At 37.2% G+C, this 27,767-nt stretch overlaps 1 protein-coding gene across 5 annotated transcripts in view; it reads left to right on the top strand.

The window, feature by feature from the left end:
• Positions 1 to 27,767, top strand: part of LOC118273257 (protein muscleblind) — a 237,237-nt gene that overhangs the window by 30,789 nt on the left and 178,681 nt on the right. The window lies entirely within an intron of this gene.

Raw genomic sequence — 27,767 nt, 5'->3', positions numbered from 1 at the left:
GTATACCTATATGTGTATGTTTATTACTCTTTCGCGTCAAAACGGCTGGAGGGATCCGGATGAAATTTGGAACAGGGGTAAATTATTTTCTGGAATAACACATAGGCTTCTTTTAATCCCACAGAAACCCGAACAAAGCCGCTGGCAGAAGTTTGCTCGTTTACCTACTTATACCATAAAAAAGAAACCAGGATATTTTTTTAAAAGAAACTTAAATTATCAATTTATGTAGGTATAAATCTAAATCTCCGCCTTCCCTTATCTCAAGGTCTTACATAACTATCGTGTAGTTAAATGCAGTTATTACTAACTAGTATTACAGTGCATTGCATGTAGACTGCATGGCGTGCATGAACAAATCCATGAATTTAGCCAACGCCAGCACCATGCTCCTAGCGTGCCATACAATACTTAAGTTAAATATTTCTTGTAAAATTTCTGATTTAATGAACTATTTAGGAGTCTAGGCTATTTCGTGGTTACCTAGGCACTAAGCTCTGAAGTTGAATCTACTTACCGTTTGTTAGTTGTAATTTGTGGTTATTAATTGTTAGTTTAGCTGTGAATGTTGGTGATTAGAGATCTGTTTTGCATGTATGGTAGGTAAGGTCGTAATGCTACTCCTAGTTTACGCTGCCAAATGTTTACTGCAAGTTGCTTGTAGAAACTTCCCTTATACTTAGTATAGTTACTAACAAACAATTTTAACGAGAAGATGATATAACTAGGTTAAGAAATTACCTCCACAACGTTAGGTTCAGTTACTATTAATTTATCTGACGCCTATTTAATGTCTACCATCTCTATCATCCAATAGAAACTTCATCAAACAATATTTTTAGCAGGTAAATGCGAAGACGGATCACTTGACGTTAAGCAATTGCCCACCATAGTCACCCGAAACACAAGTGACAAGTGCGTTGACGGCCTTTTGCGGGTTAGGAATTTCTAGGTTACCGTATAACCTCACTCATACAACGAAATACGACACGAGCGTTGTTTCACGTCGACTTTCCTTGAGGCCGTGGTCGCCGAATCATCCGATCGAGCCAGCCTATTTGTGCCAAAGCATGGTTTTCCCACACTTTAAACGCAACATTGCGAAACAGACCTCAGATTTCAAATTACAACACTCCCAATAATAATACACACCAATTTCCCAACTCCCTTCAACATTACCAAGCAAAAATCAGGGAAAAAAGGCGGAAAAACTTAAATAATTAAGACCGACAAAGCTAAACTTAAGCCGGGGCAAAAATAAAATATCATGCGAGAACTTATAAGCTTAAGTACATGAGTTAGGGTACTCACAAAAATTAGTCCTTGCATTCATTAAGCTAGGATGTAAAAACACGCTAAAACGGTCTTGGAAATACCGGACCGGGGCTTATAAAACGGATAAGTATTTACTGAAGGTTTAGTTCAGGGGTTCTGTTGCAAGTTGTTTTAGGTTTTTAAATTATGGTAAAGGTTAGGTTTGACACAGAACCTAGTTACGTACCTATTAATGTTAAATCACTCGTTGACCCAGCGGGCATAAATGTGCCTGGCTGGGTCGAGTGATCGCAAGTGCAAATGCTGGGCAAAGGGTTTCGGATCCGATTCCCTGGTTGGGCAAAGTATTACTGGATTTTTTGCGTTTATCTCAGTAGTTGCACGGATTCTGGAAGTGTGTGAGTAAACTGGCAATTAGGCTCACCTCCTATTACACTGAGGTCAAAAATGGTGAAAACTGGGTGTACTTGGTACTGTGACATTAACCCTAGAAAGATAATCACTTCTTGTGTAGTAGGCGAAGCATTCCAGATATTCATGCGTAAAATTGACGCAGCCTTTCACATTTATGTTTTGGGTGGGATTAATTTATCTAACGCCTATTATAAGACACGAAAAATGTGACGGACATGTCTAAGAATAATTACAACTGCAGATAGATATGTTAATCAAACATTTTTTTATGGTATAAGCTAGTAAATGAGCAGCCGTATCAACTATGGTGATAAATCAATTGCCACTTTTTAACATGGACACCCGAAACTACTAGAGGCATTTTTACAGCTGCATTGCCGGTTTTTCGAGGGTTAAAAATTTAAGAGTTGTTGGAGAATCCGGGATTGGGAAGATTGGGTGGTAATTGGGCCTCCGATAGCCTTACACAACGCAAGCATTGTTTCACGTCGGTTTTCGTCAGCATTATCATTGCGAAACAAATCTTAGATTTCTAATAACAAGCTTCTCTACTCCCCAACAATGATAAACACCAATTTCCCAACTCCCTTTAGCATTACCAAGCAAAAATCAGGGAAAAAGGCGGAAAAACTTAAATAATTAAGACCGACAAAGCTAAACTTAAGCCGGGGCAAAAATAAAATATCATGTGAGAACTTATAAGCTTAAGTACATGAGTTAGGGCACTCACAAAAATTAGTCCTTGCATTCATTAAGCTAGCTAGGATATAAAAACACGCTAAAACGGTCTTGGAAATACCGGACCGGGGTTTATAAAACGGATAAGTATTTACTAGACTCTAGTTCAGAGGTTCCGTTGCAAGTTGTTTTAGATTTTTAAATTATGGTAAAGGTTAGGTTTAACACAGAACCTAGTTACGTATTAATGCTAAATAACTCGTTAAACGAGTGGTCTTTAATGGATTGCCTCCTTGAACGAGTGTGACTGCCGGGCAAGGAGTCTTGAATTCAAGTCCCGGGTCATTCAGTATTACAGTGATCTTTTCGGTTAGCACGGAGTCTAAAATTGTGTCAAACACATGGTAATAGGTTCATCCCCTATTATATGAAATTTATAACACAAATAGTGAAAAGTGGGAGTACATTGAATAGCGGCACCCCATCGGGGATAAAAGGCGTGACGTTGCAATTTTTTATTTTAATAGACATTTAACAAATTAAGTAGAATTTAATATGATAACTCAGAGACCCCTAAAACGATCGGTGGTGTTTGAACGCCAGTAGCGTAGTTAGCTTAGCGACCTTTAAAGCTACCGTTACCCGTTGTTCTATGCGACGGAAGATTGAAAATGCATATTTAATTTATCGTTTAAAGTGTAAGGTCGACTCAATAGGTTTTAATGGAAACTATTTTAAAGCTATTCTATTGATTAGGTACCTCGTTTGACGTAAACACCTGTCTTATTGAACAATGCTTCTAGGTAAAGGAATCGAATTAATGGTTAGCTTTTTTTTAAGAAAAATATGGTACGATTCTTGTAACTTAACTGTTTGTATGGATTTGTACTGCTGATGGAAACAGTTACTATAGCAGCATTATGAACAGCTGCGGCGAGCAAGAATCAGAGCTCGACCAGAACCAGACTCGTGCGTCACAAATAAGGTCCAGGAGGGCTGATGCCCGACCTAGAGCTGCAGACTACCTAACGGGTTTACCGAGGCTCTGGCTCTTAAAGCAGGTGTAGGAACGGGGTGATTTTTAGTCAGTAAACGCTTGACACTCCCTTTCGCCTCGCCCACAGCGGCATGAGAGAATTCATTGGGTATGTTTCTCTTTAAAAAACTCAATATTATGAACAGCTGTAATACCAGAGATATCACTCGCTCATTGCTAACTTTAAAAGCATTACAATGGGCTCACTACCTGTTATTGTTAACCTGTATTAATTTGCTAAGTAGATGTAACATTTAGTACATAAGTAGGTACCTTGTTTACTGATCCTTTGTGTAAAAGACGCGTTAAATTACATTTTGAATACTAATTGTATCAGTTTTCGATAACACTTGCCCCATTACCTTGAATTGATAATAGTTTTACGTGGAATTTAAGCTGCTTAGGTAATCCCTAATATCGGTGGATTAGGCTCGTAATAGATCGGAGACTACCTAAAGTTAATAGTTTTATAAACGTAATGTAATCATGTATTGAGATAATGGGTATATCATGTTTGTTAGTTGGAAACGATCTCTTTGGTTTAATTTAATAGTCGTTAAATAGACAAGTGATAATGACTACTTGGATGCCAATATTAGGCAAAAGATTAAGTATTTGCGAATCGTATTGCAAAAACTAGAATCATGAACTATCTGCCGTTTCACGCATGAATAAACTAGAAAATGCACACGACTGGCTCTTAAAAAGCCAATAGCTTGGAAAATTATAAAATAGAAAAATAAAAACGAAAACTAACCTCAGTGTCACTACTTACATAAGTCACTGCAAAACTTGGATAAGAAACAGATGAGCAACCACACCGAGTCAGTTCCCATCTCCCATTCCTGTGTCGTAAAATCTTAATTTTGGAAAGACTTAAAAAGAAAGAGAAGTGTAAGTATGCGCGAAGTATTAAACAGCGCTTACGTAAGCAAGATCCTCGGAATGGACGAAGATTTGCATGTTAACTCAGTTTTCATAACTAATAGTTTAGTTTAGTTGAAATAACCCGCCAACTTTGTTCGCAACGAGCCAACTTGACTATTACTCAGAAATATTTAGAATGTAACGAATTGTTTGAAAAGTTATATTAGTTTTAGGACAGATGTTACTATTGTAATTTATACCGCCGCCCCCCGACATGTTGATCGTGTAATCACTTCCGGAATACCTCCCAACGAACCCTTTGAGAAGTGCTAAGTAAATATCTGAGGCAAACAAAACTTTGTGTAAATCTGTTAAATTTAAAAGGGTTAATGATATTTCTTGGCAGCAATAAATAACTTACAAATTGTTAAAGGTGTCCCGGGGGCACAGACTGCGCCCGGCGCCCCGCGCTGAGGATCCGCGGAGGAATAAGTTTTTCCACTCAAACTTTATTCGCACCTCAAGTTGCGCCATCTGTCTGCTACTCACAACTTATATTCTTGCTTCAAATGATTTAGTTTGGGAGTACTCTTTCAGAAAATATTTTCTTTTGTTGTTCGTCAGACGTATGAATGTACAATGGCTGGTTCGACGTCGCTACGTTTTCTATACTGACAATAAGTTCACAAGAGCCGTTTTGAGATTTCCACAACCACGTTTTGCTATTACCTGCCTGCTTTGGAAATGTATTGTTGTATCTTGTATGAATGTGATCTACAAGACTCGTGTTACTTCAAATACTCAGACCAAAGCTTGTATATCGAAGAATTTGTTGTATACCACAAACAGCCGCAGAGTATATGTAAGCTGATATTACGAGATACATAGATTTGCTAGCAATCCCTGACAAAACTCTCGCTCCTACAAACTATATCAATGTAGTTTTGTTCTGTCTCTATTCGAGTTCAGCAACAGATCTGAAGTGTATAACGTACTTTTGAAAAACAACTTTCTTATTCTCTCGTAAGTGAAAACAACAAAACGATTCCCCTAAACTTACAGACACCAATAAATCTAGCGCCGAGATAAGACTCAATAAAGTTGCCGGTGGCTCGAGCCTGTCATAATTTTAAGAGCGTTCATAAATCCATCAATATTTAAGCTCTCAGACCACAATATTTTTCTTCGCGCCGAACAAGCGCGAGGTGCGTCACACACTGCCACATAAATTCCGATAATCCTGCCCTGTGCACATCGGGCTGGTACGCCGGTACGCCGGTACCTACTCGACTGTATTCATGGCTATTATTCATGTGTTTGCTTTGCGAGCGGACGCCGCCAAGACTTAATAATTCGAGAGTAATATCGATGTACTCAACCGTTTTACCGACGTACGCAAATGTTGTTTACTAAACGCTCTCTAAATTAATTCTTCCCACGTCAAAAACCAGAATGGAAATTGTTTTTCTTCAGCAAAGTCGCGTGCGTACAGTTCTGAGAATATGGTTTTGTTCATCGTAAAATTAGCGGATTACAAATGGATACAATTATAATAAAAAATATCTGTTAACTGGAAGAGACATGGTTTCCTTGCTGTTTATCTGGTTTTTTCAGGAGATGCTCTTTTTGTTTGTTATTTATCATGTTCGTGTTAAGTTATATTTATAAAGGTACATACTTAATGTTTTGTAGAACGTGTCGTTTATACGTAATGTGTAAGACATAAATATTTTCTATTTCGCCCATGTCCCAGCAACAAATTGCGAATAATCGTCATGTGTTATGAAGTGTCGCGGGCGTGTTTGCATTCCGCGGGCGGTGCGCGTCTCCGAACAAATTGTATTAGACGATGCCAATACGTGACCCTAAGAGAAATTCACGCAACAACATGTGTACAACGACGCCATTTTGGTTTTTTCGATATGAAAATTAGGAGCCCTCCTGTTTGTCAGTTTTAGCACGAATTCTCTCGAAGGGGAATCTCTTTTTTTCATGCATGTAGCTATATTACTTACGTACTTATTTACATTTGTGCGTGTCTACGTCAAATGATTTTATGATGAGATTATCATACCGTATCAAATATGTCTAAATTAATAAAAAAAGAATTTTTATTTTATTTGACGGGCCGACGCAAATATATCTATATTAACTTATGTAAGCAGAACACGAGGCTCAGTTTTATATGTATACACGACGATGTATGCTTCGGAAAAATCTGTGCCAAACTCATCAAATTAGTAGCGAAGGCACAAAGGCAGTTTGTGAAAGAAACTTGGAGGATTTAATGCGTAACAATAACATTGTTGTACTTAATTGTATTATATTCTGAGAAAAACAAATATCTTAAGCGAGCTAGTAAAGCTGACTGGGATAGCATAAATATGTTGAGCGTGGCGGCGCTAGATAGCAGAATATTTATCGCTTACGGTACCCGACGTTATTGGACTTGTCTTTTCGTCGTTTAAGGCGAACGGTGATGTGTTTATTCAATTTGTTGCCGTGGGAAATATTGTTACTTTGTTACCTGCTGCCACCGTTTACTGCTGTCGCCTAATACCTCTCACTATATCTTCAGTTAATGCTGAATGTGATGCATGAACGCGCGGACATTAACTCTTACTTTCATATAACTCAATAAAAATATATTCGGCAATATAATGTAATGATCTGGGGGCACGGCAGTGCCCCCGCCAAGTCGAGCAAAAAAAGCGGCACGGCCGTACCATCCTTTTCTCGAAGCAATTCGGGCCTTTTTCGACCCCCTATAATTCGGTTGTGGATAAAGCAAGAAACCTGAATCTTCAGTAACTAATCCGGCATTGTATAAACACGGAATATTTAAAATTTCAGTCAATTTGAACCAGTAGTTTAAGAATGACAACTTGTTAAAGTTTCTAAATTTTGTCACTCACTGACTCACCGATCATCAAAAGTCCAAGGCACTTCTAGCAGACCTAGAAGCTTCATATTTGGAATACATATATTTAGTGTCTTAATCATGGGAAAACTTAAATATTTTGTAATTTCGGTCCAGTTTTCCACCAACTGCATCAATAACTTTGTAATCCCATATAAATATATGGGATTACAAAGTTATTTATGCAGTTGGTGGTTGGTGGTGGTTATAAATTTAATAGGTGTAGATAGGTACCTACCATAATATGAGGCAAGGGAGGGGGTATAGGGTGGGTAAGGGTGTGTTTAGCCCATGAAACTGAACAACATTATTACTTGTAAAATGGTCGACGTAATGAAAAACACATGATTGGACATGTCTTGAAGTACGAAAATCTAATAAAACAATATATTATAATTTAAATCTGTTATATATAAATTGTTAGCGCGACTAGCCTCCTTACAGACAGACTGGCCTCTATTTTACTCTATGACTGACAAGCAAAATATACGCCAAAATGACAGAACAATGAAATGTGAATGCCTTCGAGCGAGCGGCAGCCGCACGCATACGTGCGAGCGCCCTCATGCTGTTCGGATGTGCCTCGAAACAAAATTCGTTAGAAGTAGATGGTATCAAAAAGAAAGGCTCTACAAAAAGAAGTGAGATCCCATCAAAAACATCCTGTAAAAAACCCAAGTCTCGCAGCTCAGTCTTTCTACCGTCAAAAGTTGTGAGATCCATGTAATACCAAGTCGGTTAATCTATTTAGTGTCTACTTGAAGGACCTTCTGTCTTAAGTTATTACATAAGTTATTATCATGCCAATATTAAAAATATTTAACGTTTTAAACAAATAGATCGACTTGGACATCGCATGAAAACAAAATGAATATTACAATATTATATTAGATTCTTTAGTCTCTCGCGCCTCACGCGATTGAAACTCTCGTTCCTGTTGGTCGCTGGCCCGTCGTGCTGTGTAGTGTGATACATACTAATAATCAAATCAAGCGATGTCCAAGTCGATCTATTTGTTTAAAACGTTAAATATTTTTAATATTGGCATGATAGTAACTTATGTAATAACTTAAGACAGAAGGTCCTTCAAGTAGACACTAAATAGATTAACCGACTTGGTATTACATGGATCTCACAACTTTTGACGGTAGAAAGACTGAGCTGCGAGACTTGGGTTTTTTACAGGATGTTTTTGATGGGATACCATTTACCTTAGGTGGGTACTGCGAAATAGCTAATTGATTAGTATGAACACGCTGATATGTAATTTCCAGAACATTTGTACTAACCAACGTTGTACCTATGAATTTATTTTCAATACTCATCATAACTATCAGTACACATAGGTGCGGAGGTACCAAACATTCGAATGTTTAATCAAATCAAATATTTCCGGCTAGTTTACACGAGACCCATTTGCGTCGTGTTGAAATATTGAAAAGTATCGATACATCAATTGGGCGGTATCAACCAAACATTTTCGTTATGGATGCGGTGCATTTGTAAACAATATTCATCGAGTTTTGAGCGCGGACGGACGGACGGACGGATGGTCGGATGGATGGACGAGCCGCGACCGCGCTGTCGCCGTCGGCTGTCTTTAATTTTATATAGACTGTTGTTTGCACACCCAAAATGTTCATTCCCAACGTTCCGATTGAATAAATTGGTACATATTCGATGACAAACATTATCTGACTTTGTTAACATGTGAACGTTACTTCGCATCGTTTGATTTGTTGACCTTTCCGTGTCGACCGGTGTATGATTTCACAGTTATGATTAATTTAATGAGCGGCCATTTACTTTAACAATAATTGTATTTCACTCCGTGGATGTTTATAATATCATACCGGTGTAACGGCCCAAGTTTAAATTTCTTTCCTATAATACTTATCACTTTACAAGACGATGATAGAGTAAGAACAGGAAAAAGTTGTGTGATAAAACGCCAGATTAGTGAGGCGGGATCCAAATATCATCTAAACTTTTACCACTAAAACAAAATTTGTATCGTCTATCCTGGTTTAAACGGGAAACTCTGCAGTACAATTGGCAAACTCCTCACATAACGGGGCTTTTAACGAGACCTTTTTCGTAAAGTAACTAAAAACATCCCCCACAATGATCCATTATCTTCTCACGAGGACAAGTTAGCGATCTCCTTCCGTCTATTTTCACAAGTAATAACTAAATTTATCGTCAGACTTTCGGTCGTCGTCGTTGAGTCTTCCAATATCAGCGGTAGTTGTGCAGTCGGGTCACGCGCGGAGCCGGGCGGCGCGCGGTGGGCGGCTCCACGCGGGTGACGCTCTGGTCGGCGACGCGTCATTAAAATTAAGCATCATTACTCTTGTAAAGCGAGTCGCGGTGTACCGGAAGGCAGAGGCTTATTGGGAACTTTGTCGCCTCCTGACGGCTGCTAATCCTCCGCTTTATTGCTGTTCTAACAAATGATTCCCCGCTGGCGAGGCGACGTGACGCCCCCGAGATGTGTCGCATGTCGCTTCACACCCACATGCTAATACAGAGCCTCCGTTAACAAATTAACTTGCCCCGCTTTTATTTTGTTTTGTACTGAAACCACGTAATTGTGTTACGGAAATGCTTATATACGTATAAAGAGGTTTACATAAAAATAATAAGTATCTAAGAGCAACATATCGCGAAACACGTTCAGTTCAGTCCGAACATTAAGAAAATTCAAAGGAAAATTCCGCCATAAAAAGTAGGTATACCGGTAAAAACTTGAGCCGGTGCGGTGTTGGCTTTGAGGTGAATAAAGTGAAGAGAAAGTATAAATATTCATTGAGAGAAAGAAGCCACGCACAGTAAATACAAACTTTTATTTCAGTTCACCATTAGTAAAGCGGCGGGAGACGCATTGAAAATTCGACTCGCGACTTCTAATTAGTGAGGACACGGCGTCCTTTCTTCCCGAGTTCCTTTATTAATGGAAAAGTCCGTTCCAATTGATTTCATATTTAACATCCTTTTCTGTCTAAGCTCCTTAAAATACAATGGAAAGTTGAGAACTGATTATTTTGTACATCGAGTCGACTGAATACCTTAGTGTAACTTAATGAAGTTTCTCTGTGGAAAAAGTCCGGCGGAACAGTTCGCGTGTTGGATTACATTTGGAATGCGTCGTGTAACACATGAATTACACATGAAAGTAGGCAATGAGCGCAATGTACTGTAATGCTACAGCCGTACTGAATAACGGTACATACATTTTAAACTCCTGAAGGCGACGTTGAAGGGACGCTTCGTATGAGTTTTTTTGGGGTTTGGACGTTTGACAGATATACAATAGTGGTGCGGTATTGTTTCAATTTTGCAACGCTGAATCGATATATGGGTTTTTTTCTCATAAAAGTATAACGTATTAATTGGAATTTCTCACAAAAGGGCAGGTCGAGACAAAGGGCCCCCCAGTGCGCCGCCGTGCCCGTCACTGTGCCTCTGACATGCGGTATCATCGCCAGCGTGTGCGGATGAATTTGATTCGTACACAGTACTGCTAGGAAACTACTGCTGCGTTCAAACTTTTGTTTACAGTTTCCAGAACTACTGAAATGAATTTCAATCTTATTTAGAGTACTTACTGGCAATGTAAAAGATTTCGTAGCGATTACCATAATGAGACCAAAAAATAATAAAGTTCATTAAATTATATCATTAAGTCATACCTTCTCGGACCTAATTCGTTTAAAGGTTTTCCAATTTTCTCATACGGCGTCGGCTTTGCAGCGTAAATAACTAAAAAAAGAGGACGTGAGCCGGGAGCGAGAGGGCGGACGTTGGGAATTTGGAAAATATTTCCTTGTATAAAAGCAACAATATCGGTTATGAAGGTCAATGTCTGGTATAAAGCAAATTTATTCTGTTCGGTGTATTGGCTCATATAACTGGTGATCTCCGCGGCGACAGCGGCGGAATGATAACGGTCTAATTTTGGAGACTGCGGCTCTGTTCCTTATACGACCTAAATTACATTGCGGCCTCGCATCCGCCCTGAAAGGTTTTATTCATAAATCTACTGAAACGTTTCATAAAGTCGTGGAAAAATGTTCGCCTCTGATGGTTATTTTAAAATAAACTTTTTACCTTTCGTGTCCGCTATTAAAGTTCGCTTATAATTCAGTAAAGTTCGCTTTCAAGAATCAAGTCCATCTAATACTGAAGTTTGTTCGCAAATATTCTGTGTAAACGCTAAGCGCTTAAGCTGGTTTCGTAACGAGAGTTAGATACCTACTGATTCCAAATTAAATACCCACTAAGCTCATCAAAGTACTGAAACGGTTTACGATATAATAATTTTAATTAAATTCTTGTCGAAATTAAAGTTGGAAAAGTCAATCAATGTGCAAAGTATAATTGAAAGATGGTGTTATCGCGATATCTGTGTGACGAGCCGGCGGGATGGCGGGATGGCGGGCTGGCGGGCTTGCGGGCCGGGTGACGGGGTCGCCAAACATTGACTGTACTAATAGGTTGAGCTAACGCCATCCGATTTGCCTAATGAGGAGCGATTTCACTCGCCGCCTAACTCGACAAGAACATTATACAAACTTGTGTTTAACTTCTATATCAGCTCCCGACTTGATCACAATACAACAATTGTTTAAAGATATGATAACTAACACGTACTGAGTTAGTATTATGGAGATTACTTGCTAAGGGAAGTTTCACGATATTACGTAGATAACTTTGAAGTGCTGCAGTCATTTGGATTAGTGGGGAAGATTAAGATTAGTGCACTTACATAACTACGTGTATGTAGACTCCATAGTTGGGAATGTCGCTCTATTCTCTGAGAATAGATCGGTCGGTCTCTTTTCGTGAATATTTTAGAAGGTGGCTGGAATATTGTCTGGGTAGGGGATAGGCATCAGCATTCAATTCGCGGCTGCATTTCGGCAGTAGCTTCGATCTGACGTAGATAGCATTCTCATCTTGTGAGTGACTAAGTATATTGGACTTTATTTTATTTTGAAGCCAAGGTATTGAATTTTGTATTATCTTTGTATTGTAAGTAGTGGCTGATATTAATATGGAAGCTTTGTATTATTTTGTTTTGTATTTTTAAATCATTTAAGGACGTCGTGGAAAAACCAATGGATGATTTTCCCCTCTTAAAAAAAAGTTTCTAGTGAACATACGTATCAAATGAAGCCAAAGAAAGAGACTAGTATCGCAATATATTTGAAAAGTCGGCAACTATCAGGATTCTTCATAACATCTATATTAGTCGCAAACAATAACGTTACAAGTTCCCACAAACTCTTACTAGTCCCTACAACAGAAACTTTGTTATTTATTGTGTATTTACTTAACTTAATTTTTTTTCCTTTTCTAGACTTCTAGTCTAGGCTAGTCTAGATCTAGGCTCATAAATTAAATTGGGATGTCTGTTTGTAATATTAAAATAGGCGCTTTTTACTTAATAACATGAATCTAATTAATATACATACGCAAAAATAATTTTATTTTAAATTTTTTCTGTCTGTTTGTTCTGGCTAATCCTCTGAAATTACTGGACAGATTTTGACGAGATCGAGCTAATGCTATGATATAGCGGGAATCAATCAGAAACAGGAACCTTTTTGCGTCAGGCGGTAGCTAATCAACTTATCGCTGCAATGACAGCGAGCCTATCTACTTGGGCTTTTTACTCGTAATCCACGCGGGAAGCCACGGGCATCAGCTAGTTGTAAATAAATGTCACCGTGCTATGTTTACTTAGACTAAGACTAAGTTGCTCTAGTTTTGCAAGTGAGACTTATTAGAATGAGGTTCCAAGTTTGTTTCCTGAGTTGCTTAGGAATTTACGATCTCTGAACTTTTCTGTCTCTAATATAATTTTAACTGACTGTGGCAAACGGCTGCCGCGTAACGTGTAGCGGGTTCGATTCCCGCACGGAGCAACTCTTTGTGTGATCCACAAATTGTGGTTTCGGGCCTAGGTGTGCATGTGCATATGAACTTGTATGTTTGTAAACGCACCCACGATACAGAAGAAAATCCTTATGTGGGGCAAGGTTATATAAAAATACTTTCTAATCCCAAAATTGGATAAACTTGTATAAAATACACTACTCAATCTGTCCACTCCATCAAAGTAAAAGAGTCACGATATTAGTTTAAGAAAACTTAACTTCGATACTTTTATTAGTATGAAAAGTGCAAGAGTAAACGTATACCTATAGGTTTAAAGAAAAAATATTAAAAAGAACGGTTAGCTGTAGACTTTCGCGGCGTGTTCTCCAGGGGCCGGCACATATTGCCAGTAGACTTCACCGTGTTACTTTCAAAGCTAATGAATTCGGAAGGCGCTTCGGTTCCTTAAAAATAATACAAAAACCCGACTTCCCACTTAGTTCCGAAGTTCCCCGGTAGTTTCTCACTGAACATTAATCTAGTTATAATTCCAAAAACTCAACTTTTTTCACTTCGAAACTTCCAAAAACTGTAACACTTAAATGTCACTTTTTTTACTTAACTTTCTTTATTTATTGTAGTACGTTCCTTTTTTAAACTTCAGTGTTAAGTTACCGTTACATTATTGCCTTTGAACACTAAGTTTTGGTAACAAATTTCGAACGGATTTCGTGGATCATAAAATTAATGTTTTGACACGACCGCGGTCGCTTGTTGTAAGTTTATTTATGTGCTAACAATTATTGTAGGGCCTTTTTGTTTCCAAGTGTTATGACTTATGAGTTGTACGATTTCATGGTAAACTGGCATTAAATACATGATTGTGTTTAATGCTTTTGCTTTGTAGATAGGAAAATGGTGTCTAAACTAAACAACAGCAGTTCCAAAATTCTGTAAACGTCTAAAAATATTTGTGAAACACTGCAACAATTTCACAACATGCATCTGACGTGCAATTTATTTCTACTATTCCAAACTACGCTACATAGAAAATCCGATGCGAATCGATCTGCGTTTGTCGAAACAAATTAGATAGTTTATAGTGAAACAGTTTAGTAAGTCAAAGGGGACCATAAGGGCTGGAAGGCAAGTCCTTAGGTAACACGGTACTGTAAGTGTTAAGTACAAAGGTCCACACGGCTGGTCCGCTGTCGGGTTCCGCAGTCACGTTCCGCCTTATCGTAGCTTCCGAAAACACTCACTTACGATTCTGAATCAATATGACAAGCGTTCACTCGGATCGGATTGCTGCCTGTATTGAGGCCATTGAGGGGATCGAGCCACGCGATTTTCCCCCATAAATATTAGCTATTATCGAAGTTAAGTGGCGATTTTTAAATACTTTCGAGCCGGGTCAACAGCGGGACGCGGGTCGTGATTAGGTAACGCTTGCCAACAAAATGTTTTCGGTATTTTTGTCGCGTTTCCAAATAGAACAGGTAGCTAGCTTAAATTAAACAACAAATGCTGCGTATAAAAGAGGAAGTGAGAATATCATAGCAACAGCGAATCAGGCCAGACAGCGGAGGCGCCTATCTCCTTCGCCTAAATCGAATGAACACAAAATTAGCATTTTATCTAAAGTTATTAGTATCCACGTTAAATGGCATCCCCTCCCCCCCCCTGTCCTCTCACTGTCACCCCCTACCCCCTGTCCAGGATGTTCTAGGGATCGCTGATTGAATCGCGCCGATTATGACGTTAATCTGTTCAATGCAAATTGGACAAGCTAGTCATTTACATCCCTTTATCAGAATTCGGCGTTAAAATATTCAAATATTTATTGTTTTGCTAGACAGCGGAACAAGTCTCGGCTTTGTCGAACAATTGTTGGCCGGGTCGATAAGTTTGAACATCACTAGACTTGCCGGGGATTCGGCCTGCTCTTCCGTTCATTCGTGAATTGATTAAATAAATATCTGATTGTTATTTAACTGTTTCCTTAGTTTAATATTCGTAGGCTGCTCAGGACTCGGATTCAGACTCCCGATTAAAGAATATCTATTATAGGAAGCTTTTCTCAAAATGTTTAGTAGCGTACACTCCGGAATTATTTTAAAATATCGATGTATTGTAACCTATGGTAATAGAACTATTAATTCCATATCTTGCAAAGCTCAAACGATAAAATACAATAACTGCATCCAATGATCAACTGTTCAATAACTAGCTATCTACAATGAACAGGAGTTAATAATCCTATGCAATAATGAACAAAGAGAATACTCATTAAATACTACTTTAAATGAAGTAAATCGTATTAAACAAAGACTGGGAGCAGTTAAAGTCTTGTAACGAAACTAATTTCAAGACCTTTTGTACCATTATCTGAGTAAAGAAACATAAAATACACGCGCGCCACACACGACTGTACTAAGGATTGCCTTAACACAATTTCTTGCTATTTACTTCTATGTAATGGCAGAATATTTCTTGTTTTCTATTCCTTTTAAATATATAAACAATGTGTGGTGTTATTTCTTGTGTTGGTGTTGTTGGCTTCATTTTCTTTACTCAACACTGAGCAGAAAGTCAAGAGGTTCAGTGACTTTTTTTGTGGGGGAATAACCATGCTATGACTACTCCCGCACTAGGTGAGGCGAGAGGGAGTGTCAGACTCTTACTGACTATAGTCATGTGTCGCGGAATCCTGCTCATGAACATGAACCTCCAATATGGCTTGAAACTAGTTGATTTCCTCTTCAAAAAGTTACGTGTGTAAGCCGATAACATTAATTAATTCAAAATTGTCATTGAAACATTACCTAAGTAGATAATACCTACTTACACTGTATTCAATTTCATAACATGAATGTTTTTGGAAAACACACGTAGGATGCTTATTCTTTACTTTTTACGAGGAAATGTTATGAGGAAGTTTTTCAATTCAGTTTCTTTGCTTGTTTTTGGGAATTACTCGAGTCTCGATGCACGCCATTTTGTTTTTCTTGTGAGTTACACTTCCCTGATGTTTGCTTATTCGGCCAGGATATAAGCCTTTAAGTATGTAAGTATACACAACATTGGCATGTCGATTTTATAGGGAAAATGTACTTTTGGAGCCGTCGCGTTTAGCAATACCTAAGTATAGAATATTTGTATGATGCACTTTTTACATAATTATTTCTTTTGCTTGTTAAAGTTAAAGTATTTAACATACATATATTCCATTCAATATGAAGTATCAAATCTTCTAAGTAATCTTAAAAGCACAATAGTCTCTTCATCTTTCTTCTTCGTTTTTATACTTTTTTTCCTGATTTAATCCTAATTCAAAGTAAATAATTGAAGGTTATAAAAATACAATTAAAAGCCAAAAACTTAGACATACAACACACTCATACTACAAAAAGCTAAACGAAAGAACAGTCAACACATTTAGTATCAAATACATACTTAAACAGACAAACAAACATCACATAAATACCATTATAAAAGTACACTAGACAGCGGAATCTTGTGACTAGCACAGAACAATAACCTCGTAATGTATGTGCTAAGTTTTCACTATGTACCACTGTAATATTCGAATGAAACTATTGTATGTGCACCGCCAGCGATACTACTGAGAATATACTACCTACTGTTTACTGACTTTTGAAACATTGATGTTGCCAAATTCAGTGCAAATTGTTGCTGAATTTTCTATTGTTATTCTATATTAAATCATAGATATTACGACGTTTAGGTTAAATATAAATAGGGATGATGACGGGGTGCGAAAATTCAGTCTATTTAGTACGTCTACTACGTGTTTAATTGTGTTAAATAAAATTTATTCTTGATTGACATCACGACAAGTTCACGGTGATCGTTTTCAACAAACACTATTACTTATGTAGTGAATACCTCTTTTATTTTTTTACATTATAATTCAATGTGGTTTAAAACAACTATAACCTTTTTTCTACAATAATATTTTTGTACATACAAACGATTTTCGAATAACACAATCTTAACAACTCGTGAACCCTTAGTCTGTTCAAAGAGTAAACAATAATCCGACGGTACTGTCGCTAGTTGGTTGTTCGTTAAGCCATGTCAGGTGGGAGTGACGTCATACTCCCACCATTATACCCCATGTCACCCCTGGTACAGGTGGGACTTGCACCACCCGTAGATAACACACGGATGTATGGGGATAACTGGTAATCGGTGGGGCACGGTGCAAGAGTGAGAGGTAGTGATAACTGGGTATGTTATTGATTTGGGTATTGTTTTTTGTAAATCAAGTGTAGTGGGTGAAAAATTTTAGTAATACTAAAAGTTATTAAATGTTAGTTGTTGTAGTATCGGTCGAAGTATGTCCTTATAGGAAGAATACTTCTTTTCTTCCAGAAACTTTGTATTACACACTTATTCTGCTAACAGATTAAAAACACTGACTATTAGTCACTTTCTTTTTACTTTAGGTAAGTACTACCTTCAGATACAGTGCTCTACCATACAAACTTGATAGTTACACGATTTAAAATTTAGTTACACTTTACCAACATCCCTGCCCAGTACCGCCAAGACAGACAAGTTAAACCATTACAAAAAGAACAAGCTGACTTCAAAAAACGGCATCCACGCTTAATAAAAGAAAGAATATAAATACGGTGTGGTGGTTCACAAATCTGTGCTTTCTTTCATTCCATCGGCACACTCCAGGTAACAAATCGGCGACGTCTGAAGTGGCTACACGGGGTTAATGAGACGATATTTGAGAATGTCTGAAAAGATTAAATGCAAGTCGTTACTCAGAGGTGATCGGCAACCTCTCTGTCAGATCGCTGAATTCGATATTTGAATAAGTGTAGACTCTTCCCCGTCTAATAAACGGTTAATTATGATTTGTGTAAGGTTCACGTTTAGACGGTGATTTGGTTCGTTTAGCTAGTTAATTTGCTTAGCTTCTGGGTAACTCTTAGCTAGAATATAAATGTAATTTACTGCTCTAACTGCGATCGGATTTTTAAAACTAAGTTTGGTCTGGCCAGTCCTCTGAGGGCCCACGACAGGAAATAATGGGAAGTCTCATTAAAAAATAATGCTTAGTAAAAATGAGTGCTTTAGCCTTTCTCTTCCTCACTCACATACTCAAGTAAATTAATAACTTAATGGTTTCATGTCAAAACAACTCATCCCTCTCTAAAGCAACATTACATAACCTTCACCACCCATTCACCTAGTTTCGCTATCAGCTATTGAGACAGTAAACAGCTTCTCAAATATCAATTCCTTCCCATTGTATCTTATGGAGCAACAATCAACCCATTCAATTACTACTCAAACCATTTGTTACTATAAATTCGTAGCTATACATACATTACCAGTATTCAAGGAACTATGGAACAAAGGTTACACACGAACCCAATTACGAGTTTGCGAACTACTCAATAACTCACTAAGTCGATTCATAGCCGACGGTTTGAAATTATTTAAAGAAATTTCAGAATTTAAAACTTCCTCTTTCGTTTCTAGTAGAGTGATTTGCAGCGTGGGGAGAGTTAGACTAAGTGAGTAAAGAGTAAAAGTCTAAAGTCAATGTTTGCTGTCGTGATTTCTGCTCCCCTCGGCTAGTGACGAGCACTTTCCTCTCGCAGCTTTGCGAAAATGTGCATCACCGTTTTTTAAAGTCCGCTCCGATTCCGCGACAACTGTCCGCCGATACGTCACTACAAAGTGCATAGTGATGCTGATATTTCAAAGTTTTTACGGCGATCGCGTTTTATTACTGGCTATTTATAAGTCTGTTTTTTACGAACGAAAATACAGTTGCAATCGCTAGCGTTACGGTATTATCTCTCGATGAACAGTTTGTTTTGCAAACATTTTGTTTTTCAACTATTACCATAGTATTTTAACTCAAAATTAAATAAAAGTACCTAAAGTTAAACAATCGACACTAACATAGTTATTTCAACATTACACATTAAAATGTAGAACAAGAACATTTTCTTTACATTAAACGCCTCATAAACAGGTATTTCTCATTTGCGGTAACTTCTCTTTAACAAAGAAAGTACCTGTTATTTCATACAACTAGTTTTAATAGCCTTTTGTTACTCGCGTACTTCAAGGAGAGAACAAATAGCCTTGCTTGTAAAACTCCTAGACTGCGCTGATATTGCGGCCGTATTTTGCCTTCGGGCTAAAACAAATAAGTGATTGATGGTTCTCTCATAGGCTACCTAAACTGTCTTATATGATGTTACTTTGATGCATGTTACAGTATCTTATTAATGTTGTAAATGTGAAAGTTTGTAAGGGTGCAGGTATAGGTACTTTACTCTTTGCAAAAAATAGTGAATGGATCTGAATGAAATAATATAAGAGACGATAAGTTAACTACGGTTTAAATTTCTAAATGAATCATGGCCATTTTCTTAATTTGTTTTAGCAAATAAAGTAATTAAACTGAACTTTAAAAATGTCTTTTTTAGTTAGTAAAGATGTAACGTACGATAAAATTATAATCACAACAATTAAATTAAATTTATTTTCCATGAATACACATTCGATAACTGTAACATAAAAATAAAAGTTAAGTAAAATCATAAGCATATTATTATATGTACATAATATTTCAAGTTATGTAATTACAACATAAAAAGATTGTTAATCTAAATAACAAGCAAACAAAAGCTACGATATATTATAATATGCTAAACCGGTCTATTTAAATATAGATCTTCCGCATAATAAAGTACATGTTTACTTAATCACAAATAGCTCACGGTAACTGTAAACAACAGTAAAAATATTCAGGACTTAATGATGCGTACAGATTACCCTATTTCGTCTGATCCACTTCGCCAATCTCTTTTAGCCATCTTAATAAAAACTTGGCATAAAACAAAAGCCACGATGTAATTTAAAAATTAAATACGAGAATGTAAGCTTCTTCCCTGCTTCATTTTAGTAGTTTCCTTTGAAATTTTTCATGCAATTGCATCTCTGGGAACGAGTGGGGTATAAAGAAGTGCATGTCATTTCCCGGCCGGCCCCGGGGGTGAAATCGCATGAGCAAATGTTGACATCCGGCTCGGATCAGGTCCGCGACGGAGACGCACCATTCAAACTTATATCTACTCCCCATTCATTGAGCGAAGTGCACACTTTGAGCAGCTTGTTGCGGCTAATTCTAGAGGCTCGAGTAATTACTGAGCCGACTGAGCGTTCTAAAATACTTTCCGTTCTTTTGTTTTACGGTCTTGTTTGAGATTGGTAAATAAGAGATGTAAGCTTCTTGCTTTTATGAGCACGGGTCATTAGAATTATTGTTCTATTGACTGCTTTTTGTATTCAAAAACTGTACTGTATTAATATAGCTAAAAAGCTGACCTATATAAAACTAAAAATTGTATAATCACGTACATTATTGGAGAATTGCTCTACTAGTTTCGAGTCACGAGGGACTCTTTAACATAAGCAGTGTGCGCAGACGCGGCGTCTTCGCGCACTGAATAATGCAAAAATCACGGTTTACTCAACCGTGATTTTTTCGTTAATTTAATGTCTCACGATAGTTATTATCAAAATAATTAACCAGTTCGAAATTAGTAGTATTTCTTTAATAAAAACTACGACAGACATTTTTAAATAAACTCACATTTCTTTAGCTTCCTTGTTAACGTTTATTAGAGCGATCAAAACTACCAGGATATAAGAAAAAAAGATCAAAAACTAAGTTCTTTAGTCAATTGTTCTATTATCCATCCTTTATTACCGTTACTCTTTAAAAGAAAACCTATCATAAATGGTTATAAGGCTTTTCATAGTCTATTTCCATCCTTAGTTACACAATAGCCGCAAGAGATTGCTTATTTTTTTAAATCTATGTCAGGTTTAAAAACTACAAGCTTCAACCGCCATTTTGAATCTGTCGAAGAATAAACTACAAAGGATCAATTGATCTTTCGTAATTTTCTTTTTTATTTCTTTTGTTATGGAAATTAATTTGTTAGAAGATTTAGTTTTTTTTTTTTTTGTTGTCTTTATTATAAACGGTTTAGAAAAGTAGTGAAGTAACAATATTCTGTTGTCTACACTAATAAATAAAGATTGGAGTGTCTGTTTGTAGTCAAAACTCAAGTTCTGTCAAAAATCATTAGACTACGCGGATGAAGTGGCGAGCAACAGCTAGTATATATAATAATAAAATTGCTCTTGATTGAAGTTTTCAGAGGATTTTTGTTGTGTTGAGTTTATTTTGAAAAAGGAATTATTTATACTAAAGGCAGTGTCATGAAAATCCTAAGTAAAGATACTTTATCAGCCAAGAATCGACACTGCGAATTATTAAAAACTCTTTGCTCGATAGTGCCAAACATGCATAAGTGGACAATCCCAAAGACCCAACCAGCCAACCACACACTGATATAGCCACAGGGTGATATGATATCAACAAGGTATATCACCTAACCTATAAATAATTCCCGGCCGCGACAATAACTCCAGTTTAGACATTAATTGATGCGGTTACTAATTAGGTAGTCAACGTGTCAATTTATCCATCCATTTACATTAGCGGCTATGTGATATTTATGTACAGGCTGCATAATTATTTGGTACACAGGAACGACAATAAAGATGGATTCTTCATCTTATTTTTTAATAAGCTTTCCCCATACTAGATTTTTCCCCTGTGTCGTAAGTGCATTTACAAACAGACAAGTTCACATGCACATGACTCTCAAACCAGAAACAACAATTTGTGGATCACATAAAGAGTTGCTCAGTGAGGGAATCAAACGAGATACCAAACCACGCAAACGCCACTGGTAGAAGCTAGTTTGAAAAATGTTTGTTAACCAGTAGATCATTGTTCTCAAACAATGTTAAAATAGATCTACCTAAAATAGTAACTAGGAGTAGTGCGTATGTAATTACACCTCTACCTACGCCTTTCAGGAATAACATCAATACAATACCAACCGACACCCACTCATGATAAGCTTTGTTATGTTAATGTATTGGTTACCTATATTTAGGAGGCATATATTTTATGTTGTGATTGGAAAACCAATAAGATTTTCCAATTTAACATTCCAAAAGTCTTGAAGTTAGACAAAAAGTCCAGTACACAGACTTACAATGAATCTAAAACAGTAGATCATTACATATCAGTTTATTTCTGTAGCTTTGCTTTGAATTTTTTTAACGTTGCCTCACACTATGATTTCTTTCTGTGTCGTGGGTGCGTTTACAAACATACAAGTTCACATACACATGACATGACATCCAGACTCGGCACAACAATCTGTGGGTCACACAAAGAGTTGTAACGTGCGGGAATCGAACCTGCGACACCTTACACGGCAACCGTGCGGTCATACAGTGATTATCTAATTAAAATGTAGTATCCTAAAAGTTTCGCCCGTGATACAGGGCCTATATCTCCAGAGTCCAGACTACGATTTCTGTGCCAAATTTCATTTTAATTCGTTAAGTACTTAGTACTAACTTAGTTTCTATATAAAAGTATAAGAAACATACAATACACACATGCATACAATTATACACTACATACTCAATCCTAACAAATTTACGCATATATACTATTAGTAGTATAAGAGAATTGACACAACAATTAGTCCTCTAAATACCCGTTCAAGTAAGACAATTAATATCGAACATTATTAAGCGCTTAACTGAAAATTCCATAATAAATTTTATACCAAAAATACCTTAATTCATTTTGGTTAAATTTTAAACGCACACTACATAATATCGTGAAGAGAATATTTTGATCGCCGCAGTTTTATGAGTGCGGTGATCTGAACGATCAATTTGCATCCTAATTAGGAGTTTGCTCTGTTTCAACACAAATTAGCTCGAACCGAATAGCCGGTTATATTCTGTAGGCAAACACGTGCCGTTTTATAGTCCATTGTAAAATTGGATTATGAGTTGAATAAATATACATATAATTCTGATGCGACTTTCCGTTTAAATTATGTTTATATGTATTCGTGTTTACCGATTCGGTTGGTATTTTTAGTTGCTTAATAATTTATTAAACTAATTTCCTCACTTATTACGGCTATTATTTCCTTGTTTATCTGCTAATCTTTCCTAGTTCTATATTGGCTATAGGGAAATCTACAATATAGTGATTGAATTGATTGTACCGGATTGAATTGAATCGGATTTGTTATTCGGTAACCAATCCATAAGATTTGTAAACAAAACAATTTAAAACTATGCCTTAATTCTTGGTCAGTCTGTTCGTCGGTGAAGTTCTAAAACGTAGATTTTATTATATGGAGAAGAATGAGTAAGAAACTCCATCGTTACTTTAAAAAAAATGTCAAAATTAGCTCTCAAGAAACCATTTCCAAAGACTACGTTTTCATATCTCATTCCATTCTTATTTACAAAAGACTTAGTCTTATCCGACCTGACCTTTCAAAATCAGATTTGACTCACTTACATTATTTCCAATATTTATTTACCTTGTTCCCTCATTCGCAATGACCTATGACACCCACGGGAAGTGGAACAGTGGCCTATTTTTAGCCGAGGACATCATCGTGATTGAATTTTCGTGTTGTGCCAAAAGTAGGCGGGTGGGATCTTATACCTTGTGTGTAGGAAGCTAATGAAAACAATCCATCTGTACAACTTTTGTGATTATGTAATTTGGGTAAAAAGGTAACATATTGGTGTGATCGTGAATTTTAGGAGTTACTTAACGAAAGGAGTCGATTAATAAGGCGAACCTGTGTGTACATCGTGAGTTTTCTTATTTTGCAAATTTGTATGTGCCTTGCAAAATTATCATCATCTTTAAACTATTGTCTCTGCCTACCCCTATGAGAGGCAAGTGTGAGGTCATGTATATATGTATTAAACGATTCTGAAACTTGAATACATCAATTACACAGAGACTAAAAACAAATACAAAGCATTTAAAAACATTTGAAGTAGGTACAAGAGCTACAAAAAGAATCTAAAAATATTTTCATAAAAATAAGTTTTACTAATCCGATTACAATCATGATTTCAACCCTCTTAACATAATATAAAGTGTACATAGATATCTTTATATATATATAATTCTTCTGTACGTGTGTATGTCACTGAACTTCTCTTAAACGACTGGACCGATTTTGATGAATTTTTTTGTGTGTGTTCAAGGGGATCTGAGAATGGTTTAGATTCACAATTTTGTCCGCTGGACAATGTTTTTTTAATTCATTTTTAATTAATTAGTAGTTGTTGATTTTGGAATGTTTTACATTGGATACGACAGACGGCGCTACCATCGCAGTGTCAAATATTAATGACGTTAGATATTGTCATAACATTTGAATAATAATTTTCATCAAAATGGTCCAGAATGTTTTAGCTTATTAATAAAATTTAAATTTTTTAAATTAAAGACGTGTAGACAGGACAACGTCTGTCGGGTCCGCTAGTATATATATAAAACAAAAGCCTGTACTATTCATATTCATGTAGCACATAGGACAGAGCCTTGAAAACACTGCAAAGTGAAGTGGCTGAAGGAATAAATTCAGTATATATATTCAGTAGGTTTGCTAGCTACTTAACGCAGTAGTACACGCTGCACATGAAACTATACAAAACCATTTTATCATGGACTCGTTTTGTATGACCTCACCACGCGTTCAACGGTCAGTTTATACTGGTTTTGTATAGCTTCATGAGTCTAGGTACTAGGGCGGCAGAGTTGCAAGGGAGGTGGACATCAAATGCACTGCTCCACATCGTCATTAGAGATTCATGAAGCATGCGGACGAACCGACTGCATACATAGCTACCACTAATCAAATACATATAAAATGCGTTTTTTCTTTGCTTTTTGAATACCTAAACTATTTTTATACAGTGTGAGACCAACTAGGTCTGGTATTTGCATAAAGGGTCTTTGCGTTGTTAAAATATTGTAAGGCAATTTTATTATTATATATCGTCACGCGTTTAGACGTCGAAGGAGTTGGCAGAGATGCACATTATGGTACTGTACACTCTAGAAGCCGAGACCCTTTACCAGCAGTCGCACTTACAACCACTCGACCAACGAAGCAGTCTATTATGTTTTTTTTTTTAGAAGGCATGGATTTTTTTGTAAAAACTAAATAAACTTTAATTCATGTGCTTTATAAGCACATGTTTTATTAGCACTACTTTATTAGTATGAAATAATTTACTTTGTCCAACTTAAGAATCGAACTCAACAAAAACCGCCATAGAAAGATCTGTGTCCACTACACTAAGAGCGTAGTTGTATCGAATGCGAATGAAATGTTAATTTCGTGGCGTACCTTTTCGGGATAAACTTGAGTTGACCCAGCCAAAATATTTTTCTCATTTGAGACCGAGCCTACTCCTAAAAGTAAATAACCCGTGACCTTATACTCGGTATATTTGTAGCATATCTTCTGTTACCTATGTACGGAACCCTTTGCGACATCAGCGCGGCAATGTTTAGTGCCGGTCCTCGTACAGTCTCGGAGTCGATACAAATGTTCACTTTTATATCGCCGACCACTTTCCCCGACACATTGCCTCTACAAGCTTTTTGTAGTCAACAATATACTTCTACACGTATTCCGAGGGACAGGAAACAACAATGTACGAGGGTTTCCAATACCAGTAAAAAATAAAACATTCATTTCAAACGAAATTCTACTCGAACAAAGGTAATTCAACAAGTAAGTATTACAAGTGTAAACGTGTACTCGCGGCACGCGATTTGCAAATAAACCTAGGGAGATATCAACCGGCGAACGTTTACCACAACTTGCGATAAAAACCCGCGCCGTTTCAAATGGAAATAACAAATGAATGTCTGATATTTTTTCCGCTACGCTACTAACCGATGTGGCTTAAATCAGCTTTAATAATTCATTAACTCCACAGAGCCAGTAATGAGATATTGTTCCATAAAGTTACCAATATACCTAGTCCGGCTCGCACCGTACACTCTGGGTAATTGTTTTCACGCCGGCTTCATGTGCCTGCTCTCTTGGGATCCGGCAAACAAATGTATCCACAACAAAAACACAAAGTATTCTCAAAATATCTAAAGTAAAAACATCCGTGAGATAAGCAACAACAACTATTTCCACTCCAATTAAGAATTTAATTTAACCCTTATCTGCGAGATCAACAAACACCTATTTGACCTCTACACGCAAGTTAATATACCCGGTACCGTAGGCACAATATATTCTTTATCCACACACCATAAAAGCGAACAACTGTGAGCTCCTAAACCTTACGGATACATTAGGCGCGGCCATAACCGAAAATTCACTTCCAATGTCTCACATTTGATAACAAAGGAAAAACACCCGACGACCGACAAGATGTTCTAAAAATACTTTCGCAATCTAGCTACCTGTTCACCTGGGCTGGCCATTCCGGCCTCCCCATAAAGAAGAGTAGACGGGAAGCGCCGGGAAGGGTTTATCGTTCCTGAGGGAGCGGCCGCATGCCCGACACTATATCATTGCCGCCTCTATCTCCTATGTACACTACGAGTTCTTTGTACTCGGCGAAGCATAAAACTTTCTGAAAACACTGTTAATATGTAACGTACTCTTAGGTGTTACAATCGAACTTTGTGCGCTTCATTTAACTTAAGGAGAAAACTCGCTTTGCCGAGTGTCTGGCGTCTGGCACTCTGGCACGCTCTGGCACTGGGATTATAGGGGCGCCCTAGGCGTACACAAATCCGATCGCAGCCCTGTATTAATACACTGGAACCGTAACTGATGTCGGAAATAATTTAATTAGCCAAATTAAAGCGGCGCAGTAAATAACTTTGTAATTTGTTAAATAATGGCGTGTTTTTGTGCATTATTGTGATATATTAATCGTTAATGCGTCGCTTGTCAATGTATTCGTAATGAAATGCCTGTACACAGTGCGGTCGGGGTCGCGACACCGCCGACAAACAAAATATGAAATAATGTTCACGTTATTTGCATAATGTGCACCATAAACGGTGGCCTATATAGAGAGCCATCATATTATCGTGTCGCCATAAAGGCCTGTGCGAGGAGCGGCGGATAAACGCAGTTGACGTGCATAAAGCTTTGTCCGGGATGTCACTATATCACAAGAATACCTATTGATATTTATCGCAACATTTTCCTCGGATGAAAGGCTATGCAAAACAACAAATGAGTGCTCTGACTTTTGTGCAAAATGTATGTGCATTAAGGCGGGTTTGTGCCGTGATGGTATAAAAAGATAAGTCTGACGACTGGCTTGTTTTCTTTTGATCTATCTGCACATCAAAGACAATTTTAATCCTATTTCCATTTATTTGAATCTAATTGCGTATTCATTATGCATACATGTCTTACCAACAGTATATTGAAAGAAAAATAAATTAGCAAAAGTGATTTATTCTTTATACAAATTTTAACCTGATTCTGCACAAGACTTCGATATTAATTTCGACTGCCTAACCCAAACTGCTTTGTTTTATTTACACAGAGTGTAATCACTTTATGCAGCAGGTTTATGTACAAGGCATTCCCCTTCTAAGTCAAACCATACAATAAACTACAGAGCGAGATACTGGCTCGTGTTACTATGTGCGGAACCGCAAGGCGAGCCGGGAGACTTTACTGTGCCCCTGGGACGGCCGGAACACCTGAATAGTAC

Source organism: Spodoptera frugiperda, chromosome 1 (assembly GCF_023101765.2).
Source record: "Spodoptera frugiperda isolate SF20-4 chromosome 1, AGI-APGP_CSIRO_Sfru_2.0, whole genome shotgun sequence".
Taxonomy (NCBI): Eukaryota; Metazoa; Arthropoda; class Insecta; order Lepidoptera; family Noctuidae; genus Spodoptera; species Spodoptera frugiperda.
Note: the sequence above shows the minus strand (reverse complement) of the source record. Positions and strands in the feature narration are given on the sequence as shown.